At 42.0% G+C, this 14,850-nt stretch overlaps 1 long non-coding RNA gene across 1 annotated transcript; it reads right to left on the reverse strand.

Moving 5' to 3' along the window:
• Positions 1-1,296: 1,296 nt before the first annotated feature.
• Positions 1,297-14,590, reverse strand: LOC104980259. Its single transcript, XR_824237.1, has 3 exons — positions 14,474-14,590; positions 7,646-7,684; positions 1,297-1,833 (listed from the first exon to the last, which is right to left on the reverse strand). It is a non-coding gene; the product is annotated as an uncharacterized LOC104980259 (long non-coding RNA).
• Positions 14,591-14,850: the final 260 nt, after the last annotated feature.

Genomic DNA, 14,850 nt, shown 5'->3' on the forward strand with positions numbered 1-14,850 from the left:
TTTGTGCCTTGAAAGCCAAAAGCTGGTTCTTTGAGAAGATAAATAAAATTGACAAACAATTAGCCAGACTCATCAAGAAACAAAGGGAGAAAAATCAAATCCATAAAATTAAAGATGAAAATGGAGAAATCACAACAGACAACACAGGAATACAAAAGATCATAAGAGACTATTATCAGAAACTATATGCCAATAAAATGGACAACTTGGAAGAAATGGACAAATTCTTAGAAAGTACAACTTTCCAAAACTGAACCAGGAAGAAATAGAAAATCTTAACAGACCCATCACAAGCACAGAAATTGAATACGCTTTTTAATCCTGGCCTTGGGCCCTCTGTGGCTTCCCCTAAGGCTTAGCTGGTAAAGAATCTGCCTGCAATGCAGGAGAACTGGGTTCAATCCCTGGGTTGGGAAGATCCCCTGGAGAAGGGAAAGGCTACCCACTCCAGTATTCTGGCCTGGAGAATTCCATGGACTGAGTGACTTTCACTTTCACACTTGGGCCCTTTATTTGGCAGATTCAGAGCTCAGCTCAAACGCTGTCTCTGGGAAACCTTTCTGACCCCATCAGCCTGAGCTCAGTGTCCCTCTGGCTCACACGGTTCCTTTGCTCGCTCTGCACTGTAACGCTTTAGATACTGTGTTGTCTGCCTCTGACTTTTCTACAAGTCAGTCAACTTCTCCAGGAGAGGAGCCATATTTGATTCGCTCTTTCAGCCCAGGCGTCTACTCAAGTACTTGACTCAGCTGTCAACTGGTAGCATAATTTGCTATTGGGTGCGTGCAAAATCATTTTGTTAGCTGTTCCAGAAAATGTTAAGATAAGGATGGGGGAAGAAGAATGAAAAGGCGACCGCTTTCTGGCTTTAAGCTCTTTGGTGCTTCTGTGACAACTTCTCTGGAAGGTTCCTAATCCATGAACTTCCCCTTCTTTCTCATTCTGGAATGGAACTGGAATTCCGACTATTTTCTTACACCTGCTTGTCAGTGGTATAAAGTGACTCTGGCGGAACGTATCAATTAAGCAAAGAGCAAGCCACTAGAAATAGCTCTGACAGTGTTACTCCAAAAGGGTCTGCATTTGGCAAATGAATGAAATCTGAACTGATCTTTTTTAATGTCTCCTAGGGACATAAATCGATGGACATGAGTTTGGGTGAACTCCAGGAGTTGGTGATGGACAGGGAGGCCTGGCGTGCTGCAATTCACGGGGTCGCAAGGAGTCGGATATGACTGAGCGACTGAACTGAACTGAACTGAGGGCCATTAACATCAGAGAATGTGGCTAGGGGACGGCCTGCAGGTGGGCTGTTGTTTACATTTAAAACACTGAATTTTGGAATTTTCAGACATTCCTTCCAGTGGAAGAGTTCTTCTCCACAGCAGAGTACTAAGCTTCTGTGGTGATGGTGATTCGTGTAGCTCTCCAGAGCCAGGAGTGGTCTTTTTTTTTTTGGCCTTAGGAATAAGAACCTAAGTGGGGACAGTCCACTCAAGTCCCTCATGAGCCCCACTTCATGTCTGAACCCCCAAGATAATTTTCTCTCATCTTGTTTAAAACCTACCCTCTGTCTTTCTAAGGAAGGAAATCAGCAGCCATGAAATGGAAGGAAAATAGTGGAATCTTTCTCCATTCTTTAAAGACTATATCAATAGCATGACATATGGGATGGTAAAGCAGCCTTGGCACGTGTTATGGGCAGGCAGGAGAGAAAGCATTTGTTCAGGCCTTTCTTTTTTCCTTCTTACCTCATAACTTGCAGATCTTTTTCTTCTTCTTTTTTTTTAACCATGTGTTTTTCTCCTTAGAACAAGGCTCAACCAACTTCCCCTGTAAAGGGCCCAAAAGTAAATATTTTAGGATTTGTTGGCTATAATGGTCTCTGTTGTAGCTACTCAACTGTGCTATCCTACTGCAAAAGCAGCTGTAGACGATATGTAAATGAATGGGCAAAGTGTGTCCCAGTAAAACTGGATTTAGGGACCCTGAAATTTGAATTTTGTACAATTTTTCTGTGTTGTGAAATATCCTTCTTTTATTTTTTTTCTCAATCATTTAGAAATGTAAAAACCATCCTTACTTCACAAACCATACAAAAACAGGTGGTGAGCCGGATGAGGCCTGAGGGCTCTAATTTGTTGGTCCTGATAATAGAATGTCAACTGGGATGACAGGATCAGATCTATGTGTTCAGCTAGTGGGTCTGGAATTCAAATGCGCATATGAATCATCTGGGGATTCTGTTAAAATGCAGATTCTGTTGTTAGAGTCTGCGTTTCTAACCAGCTCCCAGGTGATAACTTTGGCAGCCAGGTTTGATCTGTGGACCACACCTTGAGTGGCAAGGCTTTCAAAGATTCCAGGTTGGATCCATCCCTGGAAGAGAGCTTAGAGGAGAGCGCAGGTGCAGGGAGAGTGATGAACATCAGTTAGGAGTCTTTGGGGGAGGTTGGCTCAGAGGCCTTCGTTGCTGGGAAGTGTGAGAGCTGGGAGAGAGGGAGGAGTTAAAGGTGACTCCAAGGTTTTGTTGCTTAGTGGTGCCTGCAGCAGAGATCCCAGTACAGAGTAGTGTCAGAGCAGTTTTTGTTGAATAAATACAAGGCTGGGGGAAGAAAGGATGGAATTGGAAGGAGTTGGGAGAAGGGAAGATAATAATCTCAATCCGGAGTAGTCTGAATTCGATTTTGTGGAAACCCAGGTAGCAAAGTGGGTAATGTTTTGAAGGCAGAATGCTGTGTGACATCTGCTGACCTGCAAATGGATTGCTCTCTGTCAGCTGAGAGCAACCTGGGCCAGTAGCACTCCTGACTAGGAAGAACATCAACTGCACTGAACGCATTTTTTTTTTTTTTTTCCTGTAATGGCCAAAAATGGGCTGGTAGTATCTGTCACTTTGCAAGTGTTCTCACATAAATGTTTAACTTTATTCTTATTTTATGATAGGAATTTTATTACAGAAAGCCATTGAGGAATCAGAATTTGCTTGCAGACGTTTTAAAGCTCTAGGCTAGGGATTGGGGGCAGGAGGAGAAGGGGAGACAGAGGATGAGATGACTGGATGGCATCACTGACTCGATGGATATGAGTCTGAGTGAACTCCGGGAGTTGGTGATGGACAGGGAGGCCTGGCGTGCTGCGATTCATGGGGTCGCAAAGAGTCGGACACGACTGAGCGACTGAACTGAACTGAACTGAGAAATCAACTTAGTGTAAAACTTTTGCCGTGAGGCCTGTTGTCTCAGGTTTTACCCCACCTGGGCTTCCCAGATGGCTCAGTGGGTAAAGAATCCACCTGCCAATGTAGGAGACGCAGGAGACACAGTTTCAATCTCTGAATCAGAAAGATACCTTGGAGATGGGCATGGCTATCCACTCCAGTATTCTTGCCTGAAGAATCCCATGGACAGAGGAGCCTGGTGGGCTACAGTCCATGGGGTCACAAAGGGTCAGACATGACTGAGCGACTGTGCATATTTGCACCCTTCCTTATGTTTAATTTAGTTTGCTCTTCTACTGAAGACACCAAGTATCTTTCATCAGTTTAGTTGCTCAGTCATGTCTGACTCTTTGCGACCCTATGGACTGCAGCATGCCAGGCCTCCCTGTCCATCACCAACTCCCAGAGTTCTCTGGTGGCTCAGAGGGTAAAGCGTCTGCCTGCAATGCGGGAGACCCAGCTTCAATCTCTGGGTTGAGAAGATCCCCTAGAGAAAGAAATAGCAACCCACTGCAGTACTCTTGCCTGGAGAATCCCACAGATGGAGGAGCCTGGTAGGCTACAGTCCATGGGGTTGCAAAGAGTCAGACACGACTGAGTATCTTTCATACATCAAAGGAATTGGTCCCTTCCATGACAGCATGTAGTGCTTTCTCAGCTGAACAGATTTTCTTTCCTAGCTTTTTTTAAAAAAACTCCAGTTTTACCTTTGTAAACGCTTATGAAAAAGAATCTATCTGAATTTTCTGATGATCTGTTTTGCCATTGGCCAAAACACAACAACTGAAATCTCCAAGCATACCCAGTAATGTTTGATCAACAACCTCCTAAGACTATCTCCAGTGTCTCCCTGCCTCTCTTAATCTATTTTACACACTGTTGTCCAATTAAAACATGTGAAGCAACTCCTTAATCATATTATAGCTACCTCCTTGTTCAATAAATTACTCTAGAGTTCTACAAGTGAAATTTTGACTCTTCAGTCTGCTTTTCAGTATGAACCGCTCTCCAATTTCCATATATGCTTCTGAAAGCTTTCCTGTTACTCACTTTCACCCACCCCACCTGATGATCAGGTCAACCTCCCCACCTCCTCCCAGGTCCTGTCCTTTCTTGCCTCTAAGCGACTGTGTACTTGGTTCCACCCACCCCTCTTCTCATCATACATCTCTGAACCCTGTGGTCCTTTGAGGTCTAGGGTAGGTAGGCTTTTCCCTTCTACATGAAACTTCCCTGATTTCTAAGTTGGACATAATATTCTCTTTATATTTTTAATTTCCAAAGCTATTTATGCAGCAAGGTGTGGCACAAAGGATATGGGGCTCTAGAATGTAAGCTCAACCAGGACTTAGTCCATTTTATTCATTCATTCACTCAGGGCCTAGGCAAGTGCCTAGAATACAGCAGGTGCTAAAGAAATATTTATTGAGTGAATAAATGAATGAATGAGTGAATAAATGTAGGTATGCATTTATTTAAACTTAGTGGTATCAACACATGGAAATGCCTAGAACAAAGTAGATATTCAGTATGTTAGCTTCATTTCCCTTTATTCTCTTTTTCTATGGAAGTTATAAATTTCAAATGTATCTATTTCTACAGTGCTTGGAACCTAGTGCGAGAGGGAAGAGAAGTAAATCTATTGAGCATCTACCTTCTGTCAGGGACTATACTGGGTGCCTTATATTCATTTTCATTTTAACTCTCCACAAGAATTCTATAAGGTAGGTGTTATTCTTTCCATTTTATAGGTGGAGAAGCTAAAGCTCAGAGAATCTTGTCCAAAGTCATAGATCTAATAAGTGGGGAGAGCTGAATTTTAAAGCCAGTTCTGTCTGACTCCAAAACTCAAGCCCTTAATATCCATTTATACCAGTGTGGGTTATTATCTAGTAAATTACAAAGCAGGATACAAAGCCATGTTTACCTGACTTGAAAAATCTATTCTTGCCCCTGTAGCGTAATGCCTGCCCCTGTGCCATTAGATGGCAAGTGCTTGATGAATTGCATTCTGAATTAATTTTAAATAAATGAATGAATTAATAAAAAAAACTAATGAATTATAGAACTAATGGATTAAGAATAAGCTACTTTCCTACTAGAGAATTATGAGGTTGGAATTATGGCACTGGGCACAGAAAAACCAACTGCTTTTGCTCAAAGAATCAGGTTAGCTACACAGTGGAAATAACCCCCAGTTGACATAGCCATGCCCTGCCATGATGGGAATCGAAGTTCCTTCACCAGCACCGAAACCTGCATCTTCATTACAATGCCTGCCCTGCCTTTTTAGAGTCTCTAGTCTATGACTTCACGCCTGAAAAAGCAGCAACTAAAACCTTGTTGTTTTGAACTATGATCCATAGCAGGTCCCAGACCATGGTAATGCCAGCTCCAGTGGAAAGTTTGAAGTCAAAAGCCTCTCTGATCCACTGCTGAAGACTATTCAAATCACAAAATTAACCAAATTAGGGGTAGACGAACTTTCCGGTGACAAATTTTCAAGTTAGCCCCATGCCATCAACGTGAGTTATCACACCAAAAAGGATAGCAAAGTGACTCTGCCTCTGAAATCTTGGAGGCAGTGTCCTACTCAGTCACCGTGTGACCTTGGGAAGTCTCAACTGTCAAATAAGGGCAACAGTGAGTGCCTTATCAGTTTTAAGGATTAAGTAAAAGGGGGAAAAAAAGACATATGTAGCATTTATCACCACGTTTAGTTAGTAATGGGCTTCCCATTGCTCAGTGGTAAAGAATCCACCTGCCAGTACGGAAGATGTGAATTTGAACCCTGGGTCAGGAAGATCCCCTGGAGAAGGAAATGGCAACCCACTTAGTATTCTTACCTGGAAAATCCCGTGGACAGAGTAGCCTGGCAGGCTATGGTTCATGGGGTAGCAAAGAATTGGACACAACTTAATGACTAAACACCAACAACATCAGGGATAGTAATTAATTAGCATTATCATGTTACATTGACCATGCTACTGTCAGCACATCTGAGAATTTCTTCCATAGTGACACTGACTGAAAGCTGAACCAAATGACTTGAAATTAATTGGGCTATTGAAGAGACTTTGATTTGTTGGAACTAGTATCCCGAGAGTCTCCCTCAGGTGTGTGCAGCCATTCTCAGATACTTGTGTGAGACTTCAGTCTCTTTCAGGTACTTGCAACACATTGTCTATGAGTTATGACTGATTTTGATCTGATTTATAGAGGAGTAAATTCTGATTCTCATCATTAACATGATAATACTAAAAACTACCTTATTATCAGACACTGGGTAAATGATTGGAATATATTATCTAATTTAATATTTTTAAAATGTATCTGAAGGGTAAGGATTATCATTCTCACTTGCAGATGTACCACTTGGATTTAAATAAGTTTAGTAATTTGTTGACCAACATAATGGACAGCAAGTGATCGACCTGTGATTTAAGCCTGGGTGTATCTGGGGCCAAAGTATGTGTTCTTTCCATGGAACTACCCAGCCATGGTGGTCTCAAATACATGGTCACCACCCCACATACTCATCTCTAATAAGTATTGAGTACCTATTGAGCACCAGTGTAAACCCCTCAGCTACGGGCTGGTGGTACAAGAATGAACAAAACATGGTTCCTTAAGGATTTAGAGTTCAGAAGAAAAGACAATGAATACCTGGGACTTACAGTGTGAAAAGGGCCTGCTGCTAAGTCACTTCAGTCGTGTCCGACTCTGTGTGACCCCATAGATGGCAGCCCACCAGGCTCCCCCATCCCTGGGATTCTCCAGGCAAGAACACTGGAGTGGGTTGCCATTTCCTTCTCCAATGCACAAAAGTGAAAAGTGAAAAGTGAAAGTGAAGTCGCTCGGTCGTGTCCAACCCTCAGCAACCACATGGACTGCAGCCTTCCAGGCTCCTCCATCCATGGGATTTTCCAGGCAAGAGTACTGGAGTGGGGTGCCACTGCCTTATCCGGAAAAGGGCCTGACTGATGTGTAATTGGGAGGGACTGGATTAGGTAAGACATTGGAGGAGGTGATGCCTTAGGTGAATTCTGAGAAAATGAGTTGGCATGAGTCAAGTGATGGGTGGGGCCAAGGTGGGAGAGAAAGATGTCCTAGGGAAAAGACACAGCATACGGAAAGATGTACGGAGAGGGACAGAGGCATATTTGGGAACCTGCAAGCAGTTCAGTATGTTTGGGGCAGAGAGAGGGAGAGAGGGGGAGAGCATGAAGATTGGGGTAGAGTTAAGGAAGTTGGGCTTTATGATGTGGATATTTATATCGATTAAGAATGGGACTGAATTTAGAGAGGGATGAGGGAGCTAGAGAGACATGGAAGTTATGGACCAGGAGGTCAGGTTGGATGGAAAAGCAGAGGCTGGAGGAGGCTGATCACTTGAAACTGGTTCAGAAGAGACTTGGCACACACCTTGGCAGACTTCTCATTGTCCCACGTGTCACATCCTGCCTGTGGTGGATGAGAAATTGTAGAGTCACAGATGGGACGTCATTCAGTGGCTTATTATATTCAGCTGTCCATCTTGTCTGACTCAAGGACTTATAAGAACAGTTTCTGAATCCCATTTATTGAGAATCTCCTCCACTAATTTTTCTCAGGAGTTAGTCTTTGCTAGAAACTGTGGAGTTGTGCTCACTTCAGCAGCACATACACTAAAATTCAAATTATGGAGCCAACCCAGCATGAATTCCTGACAGTAAGAGTGAGGTCGAAACTCCTGAGTCACATGAGATCCAGAGGGTGGTTAGGCAATCAGGACACCTCCGGGTTAGCCGAGGCCTCTGGACGAGAGATGAATGAAGAATCATTTTTGCATCAGAGGCATATGGTGTTTGTTTGGGGAGGGCAATGCCCCAGGATTCAGTAGAACTTTCAGGAGAGCACTGAAGTTCTGGTTATGGAAGGGGAATTACTTGGCACTGCCATATCTTCTAGATGCAGGGCTGGTGGCTCAGATGCTAAAGAATCTGCCTGCAATGCCAGAGACCCAGGTTTAATCCCTGTGTTGGGAAGATCCCCTGGAGAAGGAAATGGCTACCCTGTGGAGTTGTGGAATACTCCAGACAAGACAGTATTCTTGTCTGGAGAATTTCATGGACAGAGGATACTGGTGGGCTACAGTCCATGGGGTCGCAAAGAGTTGGACATGACTGAGCGACTAATAACTTTCTCCTGAGGCCATATCTTCCAGGGCAGCAAGAGACAGCTTCACAACAGGGTGTCTTTTGCCAATCAAAGTGAAATGCGACACCACAGAGGACCCCCAGATGGTATGCTAAAGGGAATGCAAAGGGTCCCACTTGTGTTTTCACTCCCCGTAACTTATTGCTGATATTGTGTTCCCATTGAATTCCTGTACTTATTGGATGTAGTAATTTGGAGCCTGGTTGGCTAAGTCATGCCTGTTGTATTTGCACAGCTAGCACTTATATGGTGCCCAGTACAATTCTGAGGACTTTCTGTGTTAACTCATCTAGTTATTTTCTAATCCTATGAGGTAGGTACCATTAATACCATCACCTCCAGTTTGCAGAGGAGGAAACTGAGGTGGAATGATCTATCTATTCACTCGAGTTGAATTTTGAACCCAGGAAGTCTGGGTCTAGAGTCTATGCTTGCAACCTGGAGTAAGTCTTAATGTGAAGTAAGGACACTAGCGAAGTCTGTTAAAATGCAGAATCCAGGCTACTCTCTTGGAGATTCTGATGTGCTATGTCTGGGAGGGGCCTGGGTATTTGCACATGTGCCCCATATGCTTATGATGTCGCTACTCCTCAGACCATGCTTAGGGAGATGCTTCTCTAAATCAGACATTAGCCTATCTCTTGTTACTGTTGTTAAAACTCTGCTTGAGCCATGATCTGTCCTACTCTCCCAGTGTGCTGTTCAATGCAAAGAAAAAAATAATGTGAAAATAATGATATATTGCAGATATCTCTGTGTCTCTACATCCACCTATAATCCATCTATCTACATATCTTACAATATTGTTTCTGTCTACATAGATAAATCAGTTTAAATGAAACCAGCTTTAAATCAAGGTTTAAAAATTCTGTGTGATACCAAGTATCTTTTTGAACTGAATTTTCAGCCATTTCTTTCTTTGCTGCATAGTCCCATGCAGAAATAAATTTGTGATGAGTCCAAGAGGAGAAAATCCTCTGCACTTTTCAGTTGGATCCTTTTGTGATGAAAGGTGTCATTCTTTTAAAGTTTTGGTATTGGAATCAGAACTAATGTTTGTTGTTGTTAGTCTTTTTATAATGGCCTGTTAATTCATGTAGCCATGTTTTGAGAATGTGATCTGACCTATGGCATCTTTCCATTAATTCAGGAATGTCTTGTGTTTCTTCTGAGTTTTACTCTACTTCTGTTATCTCTCTCTAAGTTTTACACTGCTGTGATCAAAAGACATGCTGTCAGAGTAGACTGAATATTGAAGTCAGTCAGTTGAAAGACACTATTTAAAACCTCATTTTTCTACCAAAAAGAGGTAAGGTATTACCTGTATTTCAGTCTTACCCTTATCTAAATGTGGGTACTCAGAAGGCACAGGTTTGAATTTTTTATAGTCCTTAAAAATTTTTATGTTAGAATATATTTGGTTTATGTTGTGTTAATTTCAGGTATACAGTACAGTGAGTTAGTTATACATATACATATATCAATCCTTTTTCAGATTCTTTTCCCATGTAGGTGATTACAGAATACTGAGTTCCCTGTGCTATACAGTAGGTCCTTTCTGATTATCTATTTTATGTATAGCAATGTGTGTATGTTAATACCAGCCTCCTAATTTATCCCTCCCAGAAGGCACATGTTTTTAGGTTAAGACTGAAATTCACATCCATTTGACCAAAAAATAAATAAATAAAAGAAAAAAAAATTAATCAGAAAGTCATCACCAGTTACACTGAGCCGTCTAAACTGATAAAGGTCCTGGACAGTCTTGTCCTCTCTTTTAAGGTTGTTGCCTTCGGACCTATAGTGGAGGGCAGCTTTTCTGGACCAGCTCCTGCCCACCTCTTTAACTGAGTAAGACAAATGATGTGAGAGACAAGAGACGTGGCTTGGGAAGAAAATGGGGGAAAGGCATGAGACTGGCTAGAGACCAGAGTGAAGACCCAGGAGCAAGGGCAGAAGCGGTTCAGACTGCTCAGTGTGCCGGAGGAAGCAGCAGTTAGAGCCTGGGGAGGAAGGGGGGGAGTTTCAGTGAATGCCATGTGCGTTCCTGTACACACTCTTTATCCTCCAGAGGACTCACAATCCCAGTCTTTGCTCAGAAGCATCTTTTTTCCTGACTTTCCCTATGTTATCCTATTCCAGAAAGTTCTGCACTTCTAAGTCTAAACATTGTAGAAGGCCACTCAGTTTCTCCCACTTTTCCACTGAAGCTTTGTACTGTCTGGATAGATTTCACTTAACTAGTCAACTTTCCTGTAAGGATAAAATTATTTATTTATTTCTCCTCCTCATATTGAGGATATGTGGTAGAAGTAAATAATTTTCAAAAAGAAATAATTGACTTCTTCTGGCCAGTATAGAGAGACTGGGACCAAATTTACTCTTCACCATGAAACAATGAGGGAAAAATAAAAGTCAAACTATATGAAACACGATTATGAAGACATTAGAGACCAGGCAAATTCAGAAAAGTGATCTCTGCAGCATGAGGCTCAAACACGATAAGCTCTAAAATTGCTCCAACTTATTGCTCTGAATGAGTTTTCAGGTTGATGTATAGGAAAGGGAACACAGATTGGGCCAGTGGACCCTGTGAATTGAGGATATGGAGCTGATAGGCTGAAGAGATAAAGGCAGAGTTTGCAGGGCAGAGTTCTGGAGAGGAGGAGCTGCAATGGAGAGAGGCTCAGGGGCCTGCTGAGCTTTAAGTTTGAAGCAGAATAGTGATGAGTACATGTGTATGAGAAAACTACTCTTTGGCTTGGAAAGAACTGTCCAGAAAGATTAGGAGGAGATTTCTAGGAGTTCACAAAACATTGGGAATAGTGCCTGCTCCTGTCAGCCAGGTTGGAAAAACATAATTCATGGCACATTGGATAGAATACTTAGATTTTGCCTCAGTCATGGGGAATAATTAACCTAAGACTAAATGCTGCTCTAGTCTTGTCCAATAAATCTCAAAAATAGGCCTTGAAAGTATCAGATTGTTTCCAAGTAATATAACTGTGTCTCAGGACTCAAAGATATTTATAAGAATGCAAAAATATCCATCACACAATACATCAAAATGTCTGGCATCTATTAAGAAGTTCGCAGGCATGCAAAGAAACGGGAAGAAATGACCCATAATGAGGACACCAAAAACAGAATTAGCCTAGATATTAGAGTTTGCAGGTAAGGACATTAAAACAGTTATAACTGTGTTTCATTGTCCAAGAGCTAGAGGAAAGATGTTAAGTAGAGACCTGGAAGATAAAAAACCCAATTATTTTTGAAATTGCTGAGATGAAAACTATAATGTCTCAGATGAAAAACACGCTGTAGTGGGATTAGCAGTGGATCAGTTCAGTTCAGTTTAGTCGCTCAGTTGTGTCCGACTCTTTGTGACCCCATGAATCGCAGCACGCCAGGCCTCCCTGTCCATTACCAACTCCCGGAGTTCACTCAGACTAAGAGTCTGCAAAACAAAAGATTAGTGAACTGGAAGACATTACAATAGAAAGAATTCAAAATGAAAGATAAAGAAAAAAGGAATAAAAAAATAGATAAAGCATCAGTGAGATAAAGCAACTATGAGGCAGATTTAAAAAACTGGAAAATATGCATCTCTCACCTCTTAGAATAACTAAAATTAAAAAGACTGAGTATGCTAAATATTGGCAGTTTCTTAAAAGAGTGATCCAGTCACTCTACTCCCAGGTATTTGCCCAAGAGAAATGAAGTCATATGTTCACAGAAAGGCCTGATGTTCTTAAATGTTCATGGAAGCTGTATCTATTGTAGTCCAAACTGAGAACAACTCAAATGTCTGTCAGTAGATGAATGAATGATAAGTTAATCCATTTTATGGTATATCCTAAAATAAACACTGCTGCTGCTGCTGCTGCTGCTAAATCGCTTCAGTCGTGTTCGACTCTGTGCAACCCCAGAGACGGCAGCCCACCAGGCTCCCCCGTCCCTGGGCTTCTCCAGGCAAGAACACTGGAGCGGGTTGCCATTTCCTTCTCCAATGCATGAAAGTGAAAAGTGAAAGTGAAGTCGCTCAGTCGTGTCTGACTCTAGTTGACCCCATGGACTGCAGCCCACCAGGCTCCTCTGTCCACGGGATTTTCCAGGCAAGAGTACTGGAGTGGGGTGCCACTGCCTTCTCCGAAAATAAACACTACTCATTAATAAAAAAGGAAAGAAGTTAGGGAAAAAAAGAGTACATGGTGTATGATTTAATTTATTTAAAATTCTAGAAAATTAAAAATAATCTATAGTGATAGGAAGCAGACAAGTAAGTGCCTGAATCTAGGGCAAAAGTGAGAGCGGCAGGTAAGGGTGATGGTGAAGGATAAAAGAGAAGGGGCATAGGGAACTTTGGGACACTGGATATACTTACAGTCTTGCTTGTACCGATGGCTTTTGGGTGTATACGTATGTCAAAATTTAACAGACTGTACACTTCAGATATGTGTCATTTATTGCATGTCACTTATCCATATGATAAAGCTATTTTTTAAAATCACCTTTTCCAAGCTATGAACTGTATACTTAATGTAGAAGACTCCATAATCACTTAAAAATAAGATAAAGTGGGAAATGATTTGTCCCTCAATAATTGGTAAGAGAGGCCTTTCCTTCAAATCAAAATCCATGGTCTGGATCCTGGACCTTGGGGAGCTGAGGAAGGGTCAGAGGCATGGTCTCAAGGTTGCATCAGCTTAAGCTGCCCATGAAGTCAGTGTGTGTGTGTTAGTCACTCAGTCATGTCTGACTCTTTGCATCTCTAGGAACTGCAGCCCCGCAGGCCCCTCTGTCCATGGAATTCTCCAGTACCCAGGAGGAAATTCCAGGGTCATCATAAAGCAGATGGTCAGAGGGTAGAGAACTAAGAAAATGTGCCAGGAGTGGGGAAACAAGGACAGAATAGAGAAGAGATGGGGAGTGTTGGGACTCCGAGAGGAACATTAGTCAGGAAGCCACGTGGGCAGGGCTAGAGGACAGTCTGAAGCTCAGTGAGAGGAAGCCGAGGGGCAGAGGTGCAAAGAGGCAAATGCAGGCACAGGCGAGAGTATGAGCCTGTGGTGAATCAGCCCGTTTGGATTTCCCCTGGTCAATGTTGCATGAGTTTCACTGGTGTTAGGCAAAGTCTAAAAGCGAAAGAAATGCACTCACTCAACTGTTGTAAGACATTACATAATTAACAGACATCGTGTTCTTGTATGCGTTATGGAAATATTCAGGTTGAAACCCTTGATGAATGTGATGTAAAGAAAAGGAATCTACAATTTGTTTGTTTAAATATCAGTGCAAGAAGGTATTCAGAAAGTGTGTTTTCAGGACTATCACAGGGCTCCATTAAGGAATTTCCATTGGTCTGGACAGATGGCACTTGGCAAAGGTGTGTATTTAGGTATGATATTTTATCAATAATGCTTTATATTTTCATAGCATTTTAGAGTTCATAAAATTCTTTCACATGTGTTTTATCTTACTCATGTAGAATGTAGGGATTCCATTTTGTATTAGGATGATTAATTGCTACACTGATAAAGATTAATGTTATTAATATATACCAAATACTTTGTGAAGTAAATTTCAGAGTAGGCAAAATAATAAGGATTTATTGTGGGCCATTAGGTAGGTTTAGCAGAGAAGGCAATGGCACCCCACTCCAATACTCTTGCCTGGAAAATCACATGAACAGAGGAGCCTGGTAGACTGCAGTCTATGGGGTCACTAAGAGTCGGACATGACTGAGCGACTTCACTTTCACTTTTCACTTTCATGCATTGGAGAAGGAAATGGCAACCCGCTCCAGTGTTCTTGCCTGGAGAATCCCAGGGATGGGGGAGCCTGGTGGGCTGCCATCTATGGGGTCTCACAGAGTTGGACACGACTGAAGCGACTTAGCAGCAGCAGCTAGGTTTAGAAATCATCAAAACTTTCAGTAAGCAATTTAGAAATAATTGAACCTATACAGCAACCACTAGCTATGTATTTGTTTTCAACTGCAAATTATTAAAATTAGATAAAATTAAATATTCATTCCTTAGTCATAGTACTCACATTTAATGTGCTGCTCAATATGGCCAGTGGCTTCCATACTGGATAGCACAAATGTGGAACATTTCCTCCTTTGCTGAAGTTCTATTGGACAGTGCTGATCTAGACAAATTCCCTTCTATTTTCAGTGGCTGAAAACACACTTACTTGAGTTTAATTGTAGGATTGAGGAATTTGAGATCCAGAGGGGTTAAATGATTTACACAAAGTCACACAAGAAGAGCCTGAAATGAACCCAGACCTCCTGACTTCTGTGCAGGTGATCATTTTAGCACCTCACGTCACCAGACTTTAACTGGTATTGTTATCAAGTTGGGTCCCACTGCTCACAGCTCACTTACACTGCTTGCAAAATTCACACACGTTGATAGAAAGGAAAG

The sequence above is a fragment of the Bison bison genome, unplaced genomic scaffold (assembly GCF_000754665.1).
Source record: "Bison bison bison isolate TAMUID 2011002044 unplaced genomic scaffold, Bison_UMD1.0 scf7180017864497, whole genome shotgun sequence".
Lineage (NCBI taxonomy): Eukaryota > Metazoa > Chordata > Mammalia > Artiodactyla > Bovidae > Bison > Bison bison.